Raw genomic sequence first — 14,837 nt, forward strand, 5'->3', positions numbered from 1 at the left:
TCATGAGGTGTTGAGTAAAATAGAGTTAAACATGTTATGGAAGAATACTGATGGATATTGCTAATTGATTTTAAATATGCTTTACATCTGTATGTGTGTTTATCTGAAGATATGTAAATAGCTGTGTGTTTCTATTGTAATTGCAGTTATGGGAAAGGTTGACGGGCAAGGTGAGTCGTGGCATGGTCACATAACAGCGGTAACTGTTGCTCTAGAGTATTGGAGGCAGCAGCTTGCGAAGAAGCTCATGAACCTCCTTGAAGACTTCAGCGATAAGATGTAAGAGGGGCATTTTTTGGTTAATGTAATGTCATTACGAATTGCCGTAGTTTGTCTCTGTCCTCATTCAAGCATACTAACTCATGCATCTTATGGCTGATCATTGTCTTTGATAAGAATCTGATAAATTGTTTCTCTTTACAAAACGGAGACATATTTCGGTTATAAGTTTATAATATGATCCTAGGCCCCTATCCTGACCACACCCCACCCTGTTCTGCCTGCACCTAGGCTTGTTGCAACTTTGTTTTTGTTGTTATATTGTTGTTTCTGATCGGAATGATATTTGCACTTCTTCTACAAGTCTTATTTGTGACTGCATTTTCACTTGTTGGATCACTTATTTAGGTTGGTGGCAATACAAACCCCTACTGGGTTGTAGATGCTTCTGATGATTGACCTATCACTAAGCTTTGTTAAGAACTTTCTTTGGCAGTGATAAGGGTTACTTTGTTGATCTTTTTGTGAGAGCATCAAACACACCACCCATAAAGATATATGTATGAGAAGGACTGATTATAGGAGTGCTCAGTTTACCTGATAAGGGTAAGCAATAGCATATGAGTTTATGATGACTACTACTTTTTTACTACGTACTCGACAGTCTTTCCAGGATGGCTTTGCTCATCTAAAACTTTTGGAAGATCCGACTCTGATCTTCTCCATCAGACACAGTAAAATTGCTCCATCTGAGAACAAAATAATCAACATATATATGTCCTCTTCTTCTCTCCCACAGGTGAAAAAGCTTTCAGGTTCAGGTGACATTGGTGGTGCAAAGGAGCCTCTTCTTCATGGGGTGCATAAAAATTCACAAAACTATTCTTTTCTTCTCGCAATACTCCCATTTTTTATTCCCAGCTCTTGAAGGACTAGTATATGGCTACGATATTGGTGCCACAGCATGTGCTACAATTTCCCTAGAGTCAGCCACATTAAGTGGAGTATCATAGTATGACCTCTTGTCATCTCTGCAAATTGGTCTCATAACTAGTGGCTCATTATCTGGTGCCTTGATTGGCTCTTTGTTGGCCTTCAATGCTGGTGACGTCTTACGAAGGAGGTTTGACTTGATTTCGGCTGCTGTATTGTATTCTGTTGGAGCTCTCATAACGGCATTAGCACCTGACTTCCCAGTTTGATTGGGCTCTTTGTATTTGGTATAGGGATTGGATTGGCAATGCATGCTGCTCTTATGTATATGGAGCTAGCATCCCTTTGGCAGTAATTATGGGAATTGGAATGTGGTGGCTACCGGAGTCCCATCTACCATTCGGGGAAAAGGAAATATGCATGATTTAAAAGACTGCAATATGTTGCTTGTGTTGGCTTAGGGATAGGGCTATCAGTGATTCAGCTCCTGCATTAGTAGAGATGCTTGAGGAGCTTTATTTTGTGGTGGACATTGGAACCACAATTTATTAAACCGCATGTTGATTGTCGCTAATCATACATTAGTATCGAACATAACTCATAATTTCAATAAAGAGTTGTTCAACTCTTTCAAGCATAAACTTAACCCTAGGCATAACTGACAATCAAATTAGTTTAAGGTGCAGGGTTAAACAAACACAAGCAGCTGGAAGCCCTCATCATGACCAACAAGAAGCCAAAGAGCACCTCAAGAACAAGACTCTTGCAAAACTTTTACCAATTTGGGAGGTTTGATCCTTGTTCCTCGAGCCAAGTTTTTGGTTGAAGAATAGATACTGTACCAGCACATCTGATTGGTGGCACACACCTCCTGAAATATTGATCGCAAACAAGTTAACCACATTGATCCAATAAAATGCAACCTAAATATCTTTATGAATTGATTTTCAGAACATATAGAGATACACCAGCATAATGATCTGATCAAATATTTCTCAAGTATAAAATGATTCCTTACTTGACAAAAATGTAATATAGTTGAAAGGCCTGTGATATGTGACAGCTCAGTAGTAAACCAAAGCCCCGTGGAGCTTCAATCCAGACTGCAAGCAAAATATACTTCAAGTAGTGCACAAAACAACGAAACATTCCCAAATGAGAAACTGCAAGAGCTACTTCAAAGACAAAAGCTGTGAACAACCTGCCAAAATGTAGCAAGACTGTCACCAATGTCTCTTTTCAAATTTCAAGAAATTGACAGACATCTGCATAAAACATGCATTTGCTTCAGTGGTGGCTAAGTTATGAAGGATATTATACATACATCTAAAGCCGAATCACTGTTCCTAGCACTGTTCATTACTGTTCCTAGACACTGTTCATTTCGAATTGGCGGTTTTGCCCTCATTCGAGATTTTTTTTACGGTTCTGCCACTGAGCTATACTAGATGCTTCCATCAGTTTCTTCTTTCTTCTACGGCCATCGGTTTCTTCTCTCTTTTGATGGTTTCTCTCTTCATCACTCAGTACGACATCGAAGAAGTACAGCAACACATGTAACAACCCAACAATCTCGCCGTTCCTTGATTTCATTAGTGAATCACGACCCTTGATCTGTGCGTGACCTATGTAGTTTCGCAGCAGGAGATAGTTTCTCTGTACGAGAGGTTCTGTCAGCTCGATCATAGTGGCGGAGGTTTCATCTTCGTCGACGAGTTTTTGTCCGTACCGGAATTCGCACCCAATCCTCTCTCTCAGGTAAGCCTACCCCAAATAAAATTTAAACCTTTCGTGATCTGAAGGTAGTAAGATTTCGAAGATTGAGGCTTTTATTGAATGGTTGTTTTTGCTTCTCCAATTCGTTGTTATTGGATAGGTTGAATTCTCATACAATTTTGGGTTTCACTTATATCAGTTTTGGGTGGGTGGACGTAGATACTGGGGGAGAGGGATTGGAGCAAGACCACACTTGCTCTGAGAAGATGCTTCTGTATCAACGCCCAATTTCCTTTCCTCATCAGAGAGATTTGATCCAACAACAAAGCTACTTAGTTTTGGTATATTTACGTGCCAATGATCTCAGTGAGGATAGAGCCTAGAGTTTTATTCAGTACTAAAGGTCAAATTGCCAATGCATCTTAGTTGACAGAATTCTTAGTTTACAATGCTTTGCATACCAATGACCTTACTGAGGACAAAACATAGAGAAAAGGCAATACCAGGATGTATTGAGCCATCCCCGAAGCATATTACTGCCCTCGCAACCCTTCCTTTGTTATAACTTGAGGTTCACATGGCAGTGCTGCAATTTGAATATGTGCCAAAAGCTTATATCTTGCTGCAATCTCATCATGAATTGATAAGATCCTACTGGTTTTCTAATATTTATATGAAGTTAATATACAAAAACATTAAGATAGAAAATCTATTAGATTTTGTTTCAATTTGGTTTGATAGAGTAGTCAAGCCTCCCTCAAGATCAGAATGGTATGGAACTATGGATACAGTGATTGTGATGGTTCTGTTTGTTTCTTATACCAGCATAATTCAATGCATAGAGAGCTCTCTCATTATCTTTGTTCTTTTAATGCTTAGTTTATGAATTGATTTTCTTGGTGTAAATTCGCCTTAGCAATGATTTTGAGAGATAAAATTGTGGCTTATAGTTTGGTGCTTCTAATATGAATGTGTAGATTCTAAACTATAGAGGGCCTGTTTTTGGTTTTTCACTTAAACTTCAATATCTGTATGTTTGCAGGCTGAGGATACAACAGAGGATTAAAAGCGCAGAGCTCAGGATGTTAACCGAGGAGCAAGAAAATGAACTTCTGAACTTTACACCATTCATTCCATTGATGTCTCCCTTGGTGAGTTTCCTCTCTGAACTATTCTGTTTCTATTTTGATGATGCCCGTAGTCTGTTATGGACTTCAAATACTACTCTTTTATTAGTATTTAACTCGATGCTTAAAACTTTAAGATTATATACAATGATATGTAATTAGAGAACGACCATTTTTCTATAATGCTTCATTTGGCATCTGATAATCTTTTGTACCAATGGTTCTTATATTGCTTTTTGAAGTTCGGTACTGATTATGAAAAGAACAATTTCAAAAGTATAAGTAAAAAGTGAAGCAATATAACAAATATTAAGCTAATGATGTCAATAATAATGTCTTTTCCAGTTTCATTGACTAACTTGCTTTCCTGTCAAGTTGTAGTGACGTTGATCCCATAGTAGCATCTTCTCTGCAGGAGCATCAGAGATGTAAATATTGTCTTGGAACTGGTATAACCTTTATGTTCTCAACCTTTTTGAGCATCAGAGATACTCACTTTCAGTTTTAACTAGAAAAATAAATAAATAGAAATCAACTGTTTCTCCAATGTAAATCTGATTTGACAACACTATAGGAATATTAATCATGTCCATATTCTGATTACTACTGCATAAATAGATCTCCTCTAGAAAAGCGGCAACATAGAATTAGTACTACATATGTATGTTTTCTAATAAAACAATTGTCCAATAGGATTAGGTTAGAGTCAAATCAAACCTAGATATTATTTATTCTTTTATTAAGTGAACTTTGGTGTTTGCAGCTTATGGCTCATCTTCTGATGCAATGACTATAATCCAACAATGATCTCCTATTGTTAAGGTACATTAGAGCGTTTTACTGTACATTTAAACTGTTTTGCTTTCCTGTAGTAGTGCTCTACATTTGAATGTTTTGAGGAGATCACATTAATTCTATCATTAAAATGATAATTCTAAGTAGGGGATGATGATTGAATTTGCTAAGAACTCTGTTGATTAAGCTACTGCCAGCGCCCAGCGGAAAGAAGCATGTTATATTGTTTTCAAGATTAAACTTTCGGGGGTGGCAGAGAATTAATGTACCTCCTTTGTGCTTTATAGCTTTACATGATTTCTTCTGTTGGTAAATATGCAAGCATTCTTTTTTAATATAAGTCAATACTTACTTACAAAGACAATATCAGTAGGAGTTACATTCTTTTGTAATGTGTAAAATGACAAATTTTTCAGTTATTGATTTTAGCTTACGATTGTGATCATTACTACAAATTTGAGAATAGAAAAAGGAAAAAAAAAAAAAAACCGAACTGTGGAAAATTGAATTTTCATCCAACTCTTTAGCTGATGGTCTGCAGACTGGATTTGGATCCAACATGGCCTGATAGATTCAAACAATATGATGCAGTCAGCAACTCCATCTCAATGTCCTTTTTATTAGACCAAACCAACTTAAGAATAATAGGATACTAAATGCATCTTTCCTTTGAAACAGATTTCTTATGAAATAAGCTTACTGGATCCAACATTACTACTTATGAAACGCATATGCAGAGTTTCTTATTAATTTTTTCTGTCTTATAGCTACTTGCAATTTTCAGAAAACCATACTACATGAAAGATATTACTGTGAAGTGTGAATCTATGATAAGGGGTGGTTTTTATGCAGTAGTGATTCTGGATTTTGAGCAATGGAAGAACTCTATGCAGTAGTGATTCTGTTTGGAAGGCTTTGGTTTTTTATGCCAAAAGTTGTGAATGCTTCTTTAATGCTGATCAAGACAAGGATTTGGCAAGGCCATAGTAGACATAAAGAAAATGTTGAAGCAATTTGATAAGTTGCTCAATGCCGACACCATAATTTTCAAAAATGCTAGATGCAAGGTATAGAACTTGGTGTTAAGTTGTTTTTTCATCCTCTATTTTCCCCTTTAATCTCCAACAATTTCATACCACAGGTCCGTATTTGTTTTGATTTTGGGTTATTTGGTTATACACAGGTGCTTTTTAGTATTAACTTTTTGAAGTTATTCAAGAAACTGATGTTGGCCTGTTTGGAGAAGTCAGCACTCAGCACTGGATCTTCTATTAAAGCTTTCATGTGGCTGGAGACCCAAGAAGCAAGTGTTGAGAGAAGTTGTAGTAACTCCTCACTAATCTTGAAGAAATTTAAGGTTAAATCTCATTGTTTGCACAACAGCCTATTGCAAAGAATATGAGATACATTCAAATGATAAATTTCTGAGATGTATTGCCTCCAGAGGATATCTCGAGGATATCCCAAAATTGGAATATCGCTTGGAGACGGTTTTAAATAGATACACAAATAAAATCATTTTTGTTCATCTCGCAGCATCGCGCGAGGGGGATTATCTAGTTATAAATAAACTGTGAACATCAAAATCTATAGTAATGTACCACAATTGACAACACAAGGTTGAAGCTGGCGAAAACTTGAATCACTGGAATCCAAAAGCCACTTCGCTTCGCACAAGGAAGTTTGTGAACCACAAAGGGCAAAATTAACCGCAAAATGAAAAGGACCACAGTTGGTCTATTGAGAAAACTTTGTTCATGTAAAATTACAGTTTCAGGGATAACTCAGGCCCTTTTTAGCAAACAAATCACTTGTAAAGGTCAAATCTTTCCAGGCTTGATGTTTCATACACAGCCAAAATATATAAGCAATACAAAGGCTACCTTTATGAATATAGCATCTCCTTGTAGGACTCTTTTAAACATGTCTCCCCTACATGCTCCACACCTACACAAAACCAAAACCTTTTAGAAAGCCATTTCTACAAGTCTGAGAGACACATACAAGTCTGAGAGACACGTGGTACAATCTGAACCGGCGGTGGAAGTACACATACAAGTCTGAGAGACACGTGGTACAATCTGAACCGTCCAATACGTGGGGTCAGTAATCAAGTCATCTGGGCCATCAATTGATACTAACTTTCTTTTAACAGTCAACGTCAAAAACAAATTTCTGTACTATCGGTGTAAAAAAGTTCGACGGTAAAAAGCAAATAGGACCTTTAGCTATTTCTTCACTCTCTTGTGCTCATCGATTCTGGTTTCTGTGCATGGTTTTGGAAATTTAATTTTGAGAGATTGAGAGCAACTATCTGTGAGTCCATATTTTCTACCAATTTGAGCTCTTGGGTGTAAACCTTTCAATTGCCTGGGTTGCTATCGGAGAGGAAGAAGAAGATGGAGATCACTACCCGATCGAGTCAGCCCTTTTCTAATTGAATGAGTAGGTCAGCTGCGTTCAAACTTCAAACTCCTAATCCTAACTACCCATTAACTCTTACATAGCTCAGTCAATTTATCGATTTTAGTTTTGGGTCTGGGTAGAAGTTGTGTAGAAAGGAAGGTGTTGATGTCCACAGCTTAACTACATCGCCAGTACACCTTCAAGGTCGGCGATGACCTCGACTACATCGCCACCAGCCTGTTCTCGCGCCTCGTCACGTAATCAGATCCAGCTCGGGCAGAAGCTGTGAATCCCACTGCCGTGTAGCTGCAGATTTGGGCGGCGCGGACGGCGTGTCGGGACCGAAATTGGCTGGAGCGGTTTTGGGCCGGGTCTGGAGCTGACCATTGATCGGCTTGGACATGGGCCCAACTTAGGTGTAGAGCTGAATTATGAAAAACGGAATATAAGAACTGAAAATATTTTTATTAAGTTTATGGAGGATTGAATATCACTAATTCAGTATTAATTGATTAAATAAGGATTAAGGTTAAATTGTATTAATTTTTACTTAATTAAATTATCAGAATAAATAAGTAAGGACAATTGACAATTGAAAATATTTACAAGTCCATTTAGATGAGATTTAATTCAATGTTTAATAATTAAAGTCATTTTCTCGACTAGAATCATTTTTTTGTGTAAGCTTCTAGCTGTATTAAAGGTCCTTTGAGTCCAATCTCGAGCCATGCCTGATTGTTGGTTGTTTTTTTTTAATTATTTCATTTTTGCATTTTCTATAACTTTAAAGTACATTGATAGACAAAAAATTAAAATAATTTTTTTAAATAAAAATAAAAAAAGTTGAAAGGTGATGAAGCGGTTAAACGTATTAGGGAATCTGTTGGAGCAAAAGAGGCTTTTTTTTTCCCTAAATTGGAGAAAAATCAAAATATGGGGAAGCTGTTGGAGTTGCTCTTAGTATTTAATAAATGTGTTTGACTTAGGGTTGCCATTGTTGTTCATGGAAGATATACTTTTCGATACAACTAATAAACAAATTAGACCGCATTAGTAAACATATGAGAAGTTGTATGATCCAAAAAATTGAAATTGGAAATCAATAAATTTAACATTATCCATCTTTTTATAGCATATTCAGAGGTACTGTGTAAAAAAATTAATCTAATATGTCATCATTTCAACATTAAATAAAGCGGTCAATTCTTTATATGTGTATACTTCCCTAAAGGGAGCTAAACCATGAGAATATAAACTTCCCAAAATTTTTATCATTGGTTGGTTTAGCTCATAACCATGAGAGTGTGACAGCTAACAGATTGAAAAAAAGAAGTTGTGAATGAGCGGTTATGAACATATTAGTTTTATGTGGTATTTAGGGTTTAGGGTTGACCTAGTAAATCGAGATCTAAATGATGAAGAAATTTTGACCATAACCATTTCTTCTTACCATGATAACATCCAACGGTCGATTTTGATAAAGTCTATTTCATCCACATATATAGTTGCTCATGGAATGTATATTTTTCGATACAACTAATAAACAAGTTAGACCGCATTAGTAGACATGTATAAATTTTGTGCGATTAAAAAATTTCAAATTGAAAATCGATAAATTTGACCTTAACCATCTATTTATAGGATATTCATATGTATAGTGTAAAATAAATTGATATGCTGTCATTTTGACATCAAATAAAGAGGTCAACCCTTTATGTGCTTATATTTCCCTAAGGAGAGTTGAACTATAAGGAGATAAACTTCTTGAAATTTTTACATTAGTTGATACAGCTCATACTCACAGGAGTGTGAGAGCTGAAAAATAAAAAAGAAGAAGCTGGGAATGAATGGTTATGAGCATTTTAGTTTTATATGGTATTTAGGGTTTAAAGTTGACCCAGTAGATCGAGACCCAAAAGACGACAAAAATAGTTAAAATTTTGACCATAACCATTTCTTTTTATCACGATAACATCTAACGGTCGATTTTGATAAAGTCTATTTCCTCCACATAACTGCTCATAGAAGGTATACTTTTCAATACAACTGATAAACAAGTTAGACGGCATTAGTAGACATGTAAAGATTTTGTGTGATTCAATAACTTGAAATTGAAAGTCAATAAGTTTGACATTAACCATCTATTTATAGGGTATTTATATGTATTGTGCAAAAAACAAAATTTGATATGTTGTCATTTCAACATCAAATAAAGAGGTCAACCCTTTATGTGTTTATATTTCCCTAAGGATGTCACGCCCCTGATTTTTAATAAAATAAAAATCGATATATATATAATCCCATAATTATACATGCGTGAACGTTCAGTCATCAATACAAATACCTGGAACATCTTTCCCTTAAAACAAGTATATACTGATGCCCTGAAACAATCCAAATTAATATACACTCGCCCACAGAGTTATATATTACACAAGTTTACGAATTAAATTGTCATCACAAAATAAAACGTAAATGCTCCTCAGAGCTTACTACATAGCGGAAGTCATACACTGGCAAAGCCAACAAAATTTGCTTCCTACCCGTTCTGCTGCCAACAAGCTACCTCAGCTTCAGCCACGATTTTCCTGACCTGCAGGATTAACCCCTACACCGTTTGAATGGTGCACCGGGGTTGCCAAACAACAAACCCGGTAAGCTTCTGCAAGCCCGTATGAGTAACTCATGAACATCAATCAACAACTCACATCAATCTACTTAAGGAACTCATGCAACCATGATTCCTTCTAACATTCCATATCCTTTCCACAGAAAGGACAACATGAGTCACCGCCGTGACAATGTTCTATTTGCTAACTTAACCATCAAGTAGCAATTTAAGTCTCATCTAGACAATTAAAGAAGAATACCATCAGAACTCTCATTTAAAACTACATACCTATGAGTCTCCAGCAACCTCGACTGTCACTCCCATAAGCTATCATGACAGACAGACTAGAGCTCTATTGAAATCGTAATCACTCGTCCTACCAAGGACGTGATTACCAATTTCCTGCCTTGGTCACCATCTGCGACCTGTCACCATCTGTGACATATGATTTCAGACCCCGTCTGATCATGAAATCAAACATCAAGGTCGCCATCTGCAACCTGTCACCATCTGTGACCTATGACCTTCAGACCCCGTCCGGTCTCAAAGTCGAACGTTAAGTAAGTCACACCTGACCTAAAACGTTACTAACATCTAATCTCGGCTTTCCTTATCCCTGCTCACCATCTGTGACTCTTGGTACAAAGACCAATACATTTAAATGAGTCACGCTTGACTCACAAATGTAACATCAAACATCAATACATTTCAACAATAGAAAACATCTTTTTCCACAATATTGTTTCCATGAAAAGTCACATTCAACAATAATATAAGCATCATCATGCATATTATTCATCAAATACCATCCACAAGAATATATATATTTCACGTAAATATATATATATATGTAGTCATTCGCTCAGGAATGCCTACTAATACCAACTATAGTTTGCAGTTAAATAATTAACGCCAAAACAATAATGGTACTTCTGTTCCTAAAGATCCTTGTGAGATTTACTCACCTTGAATTCCCGCTGCGTCTTCAACCAAGAACAAAACGGTCAATCCGCCAATTAACCGTCCAAATACTTCGTCAAGTACCTAATCACAACGGTATCCACTTAGTAACGATTCACATTTGATTTAAATCCGAAACCCCTGTTTTGGACTAAAATCCCCAAAGTGGCGCCAATCGAGGCAAAACCACATCCGAGACCTCCCAAGGTCACCGGAACACTTCCATGATCGATGTGTCCAAACCACAAGTCGATCGGATACTCAAATCCTCACGGATCGAATAAATTCATCGATATGAAACGATAAAAATCATAACAAATTCATTCGAACTCCAAAACTTGCATATTATATATCGAAACGCTCATATCAACGAGTAGAAGACATATAATACCAGAAACTGTCTCATACATGGCCGGAACACCGCCGTAACGCCACCACAGACGGAGGCGCACCGCCGCCGGCCAAAACTCAATATATCACAAAACTCCCAACATCAAAAAGCTTCATCTAAGCATGCATGTGACATCTCATAACTAGCTCGAAGTCAGAAAACAACCATAAGGGATCGAAAACTACCTCACAAGCCGTGAACAGTAATCCCAACTGAGTTGATCGAGTTTTCACGTAAATCCTTCCAAACAACCACCAAAGATCGCACAAGGAGGCTGCTGCGAACTCCCCAAGATTGGCCTGAAGCCTCACCGACGTCGGAGCTGCGTTTTCCGGTCGGGTTGAAAAACCACGAACTGCAACTCCTTGCTGCGCTTCCTCCACCGAAAATCGTCACTCGAGGTCACCACAGAGACGACCGGAGCAAGGAGGCGAGTCGTTCTGTGCAGGTTTCGCCGGTAGAGGTCGCCGGAGAACGGAGTTCCGGCCGGGTCGGAACACCGGGTTCGGGTCGGGTCAGCAGGATATTTTCGTTTCTGAAGAGGCCGACCGAGAGAGAAGAGAGAGAGAGGAGAGGGCTTCCGGAAAAGGAAATGGAATTTATGAAAATAATTTATGATTTTCCTCTATTTATACTAAAACGGAAACTTCTTCCGCTAGCCATAACTTTATCATACGAACTCCGATTCCCGCGTTCCGCATGTCCACGAACTCGTATCGACGCGCTCTACAACTTTCGTGAAGGAAGTTTCCCGAGAATCCCAACGTACAAAAAGTCAAACTTCACACGACCCCCTAAACCGTAAAATTCAAATAATTATACGGACGAAAACCATTCCACTTCACATACAATCTACGAATAAAGCACAATAACAATTATTCGTACAACTGGTCCATTATTAATTACCAAAATTAAATAACAGAAATCCAGGTCATCACAAAGGAGAGCTAAACCATGAGGAGATAAACTTCCCGAAATTTTTGCATTAGTTGATATAGCTCATACTCATGGGAGTGTGAGAGCTGACAGATCGAAAAAATAAGTTGCGAATGAGCAGTTATGAGCATATTAGTTTTATGTGTTATTTAGGGTTTAGAGTTGACCTACTAGATCGAGACCCAAACAACTTCGAAAAAAGCTGAAATTTTGACCATAATCATATATTCTTATCATGACAACATCCAACGGTCGATTTTGATAAAATATATTTCCTTTACACTGTTCCTCATGGAAGGTATACTATTTGATACAACTAGTAAACAATTTAGACCACATTAGTAGACATATAAGGATTTTGTGTGATCCAAATAATCAAAATTGGAAATCGATAAATTTGACATTACCCATCTATTTATAGCATACTATTAGGTATTTTGTAAAAAAATTAACCCGATTCGCCGCCATCTGGACATTAAATAAAGCGGTCAACCCTTTATACGCTTTTACTTCCCTAAGGGGAGTTGAACCACGAGGAGATCAACTTCCCGAAATTTTTACATTAGCTGATATAGCTCATACCCACGAGAGTGTGAGAGCTGACAGATCGAAAAAATAAGTTGTGAATGAGCGGTCATGAGCATATTAGTTTTATGTGTTATTTAGGGTTTAGAGTTGACCTACTAGATCAAGACCCAAACAACTTCGAAAATAGCTGAAATTTTGATCATAATCATATATTCTTATCGTGACAACATCCAACGGTCGATTTTAATAGAGTATATTTTCTCTACATTGTTCCTCATGGAAGGTATACTATTTGATACAACTAATAAACAAATTAGACCACATTAATAGACATATAAGGATTTTGTGCGATCCAAATAATCAAAATTGAAAATCGATAAATTTGACATTACCCATCTATTTACAGCATATTAATATGTATTTTGATTTTATTATGAAAAGTATAGGGTCGATGCACCAATAAAACCTACCGACTCAGAAAACGACCTAGCTAACCCTAAAATATATGCTGTATACTTTTTTTATTTTTCATTTTTACATTTGATATAAGAAACCCTATTGTCGTGTTCCTAAAAAAAAAAAAAACTATTGTTATATATATATTATTAAATAGGGATTGCAATTCAATTGGGCAATTATTAAAGCAGAAGGGTTTTCTTGACACGTATTCATTTACAAATTTCCTGGGGAGGGGAAGCTTACCCGCCTCCAATCACAAAAAAATGGCGGCCAAAATTGAAAAAGCCCTCCCAAAATTTGAAGTAGACTTAAGATTCCCACCATATTGTTTCCCCAGCCAGATATACTCATTAAGCCCTCCCAATTCCTTTCAGCTAAGGGCGCTTCCACCATCAGATTCGTTTCATTTCTATTCCCAGCTCTGACCTCCACTTCTTTGGTCGCAGCTTCCCTTTACTCGACACCCATTACCCATGTCCCTATTCTAATTTGGTCTGAGTTAAATTTAACGAACTGGTGTCCCCAAAGCAAGCGTTCAGCACCAGCGATTTCATCAACCTCGCTCTGTGATTATAAGGCGATTCTTCGCTCAATGAACGAACCTGCAGTTGCATTCTCTCTGATTTGGAATTAATTGTCTCAAAAGAGGATTCATTTTTGGTTTTCAGTTTTCCTCTTCAGAGTAACAGTGGGACATGGAGTGGTGTAATTTTATACCAATGAGCCTATGATTAATGGCCCAAGCTTTGTTTTCCATATGATTTGGTATCTCTGTCTCTCGTGTTTATATTTTGTACATTGATTAATTTGCTCCTGTGAAATTCTCAACATGCTAGAAATGGATAGTTCCCTAACCAGAAACTGACCTTTAAATAATGTATGATATCTCTCAGCATAATCAGAAATTAATCAATACTAGTTTCCTCTGTATAGAGATTTGGTTTCCCAGCTTAGTGAAGTTTGGTCTTTGTTAGAAACATGTATATTTGATTCTAGCATTATCGATCCTAAATCATTTTGTCATGGCAATTTAGCTTCAATGTAGATTCTTGTGGGTTTGATTGTTTGTGAAAATGTAAACACAAGGGATTTTGGAGTAATCATTTACTGGAAGCTATCTTTGTGCATCTGTGTGTTCATTTGAGTGTCCAAAACTTGCTCAGTTTGGAATAATTTCTTTGCTTCTTGATTTGACAAGTGATAGCTGCATTTAGGTACATTTTCTTCATTGTTTATGGTTAGCTTCTGTTTATAAACATTTATAGGAAGCTATCTTTGTGTATCTGTGTGTTCATTTGTGCAGCCAGAAGTTGCTCTATTTGGAATTATTTCTTTGCTTCTTGCTTTAAGTGATAGCTGCATTTAGGTACTTTTTCTTCATTTTTTTTTTCCTCATGGTTTCTTTGCAGTAAAAGACGGGTAAGAGGCAGAGAAGATGGCTACTGATGTCATGTCAATCCATATTATGCAGGAATCAATTGATGCTTGAAACTTGCTTTATCCTCTCTGACTTCTACAAGAAGAATAGAAGCCAATGTCAATAGGCCTCAATATGGGACAGTCGACTGCTTTTTGGTAGCTGAATGTAGAGAAGCACAATCTAGTATCAGAGCAACATTATCTTAGCATTTTTGCTGCAAAAACATGTTGGCCATGACTAGCAATTTAATCATATGCTTAGACATTTGGGAAAAGAAAGTTTAGCAACTTTCCCGTGGTTAAAAAAACAGCTATCGTTCTCTTAAAATCCACTAAA

The 14,837-nt window shown here is 37.0% G+C and overlaps 1 long non-coding RNA gene across 4 annotated transcripts; it reads left to right on the forward strand.

The window, feature by feature from the left end:
* The first annotated feature begins 2,543 nt into the window (after window positions 1-2,543).
* On the forward strand, window positions 2,544-6,318 carry LOC133707112 (uncharacterized). Of its 4 annotated transcripts, none has more exons than XR_009844925.1 (7): window positions 2,546-2,910; window positions 3,068-3,209; window positions 3,911-4,019; window positions 4,371-4,444; window positions 4,759-4,817; window positions 5,646-5,857; window positions 5,974-6,318. It is a non-coding gene; the product is annotated as an uncharacterized LOC133707112 (long non-coding RNA). The 4 variants fall into 4 exon arrangements; XR_009844924.1 differs by having other exon boundaries at window positions 2,547-2,910; window positions 4,377-4,444; window positions 5,643-5,857; XR_009844922.1 differs by having other exon boundaries at window positions 2,548-2,910; window positions 5,643-5,857.
* Window positions 6,319-14,837: the final 8,519 nt, after the last annotated feature.

This window comes from Rosa rugosa, chromosome 4 (assembly GCF_958449725.1).
Source record: "Rosa rugosa chromosome 4, drRosRugo1.1, whole genome shotgun sequence".
Taxonomy (NCBI): Eukaryota; Viridiplantae; Streptophyta; class Magnoliopsida; order Rosales; family Rosaceae; genus Rosa; species Rosa rugosa.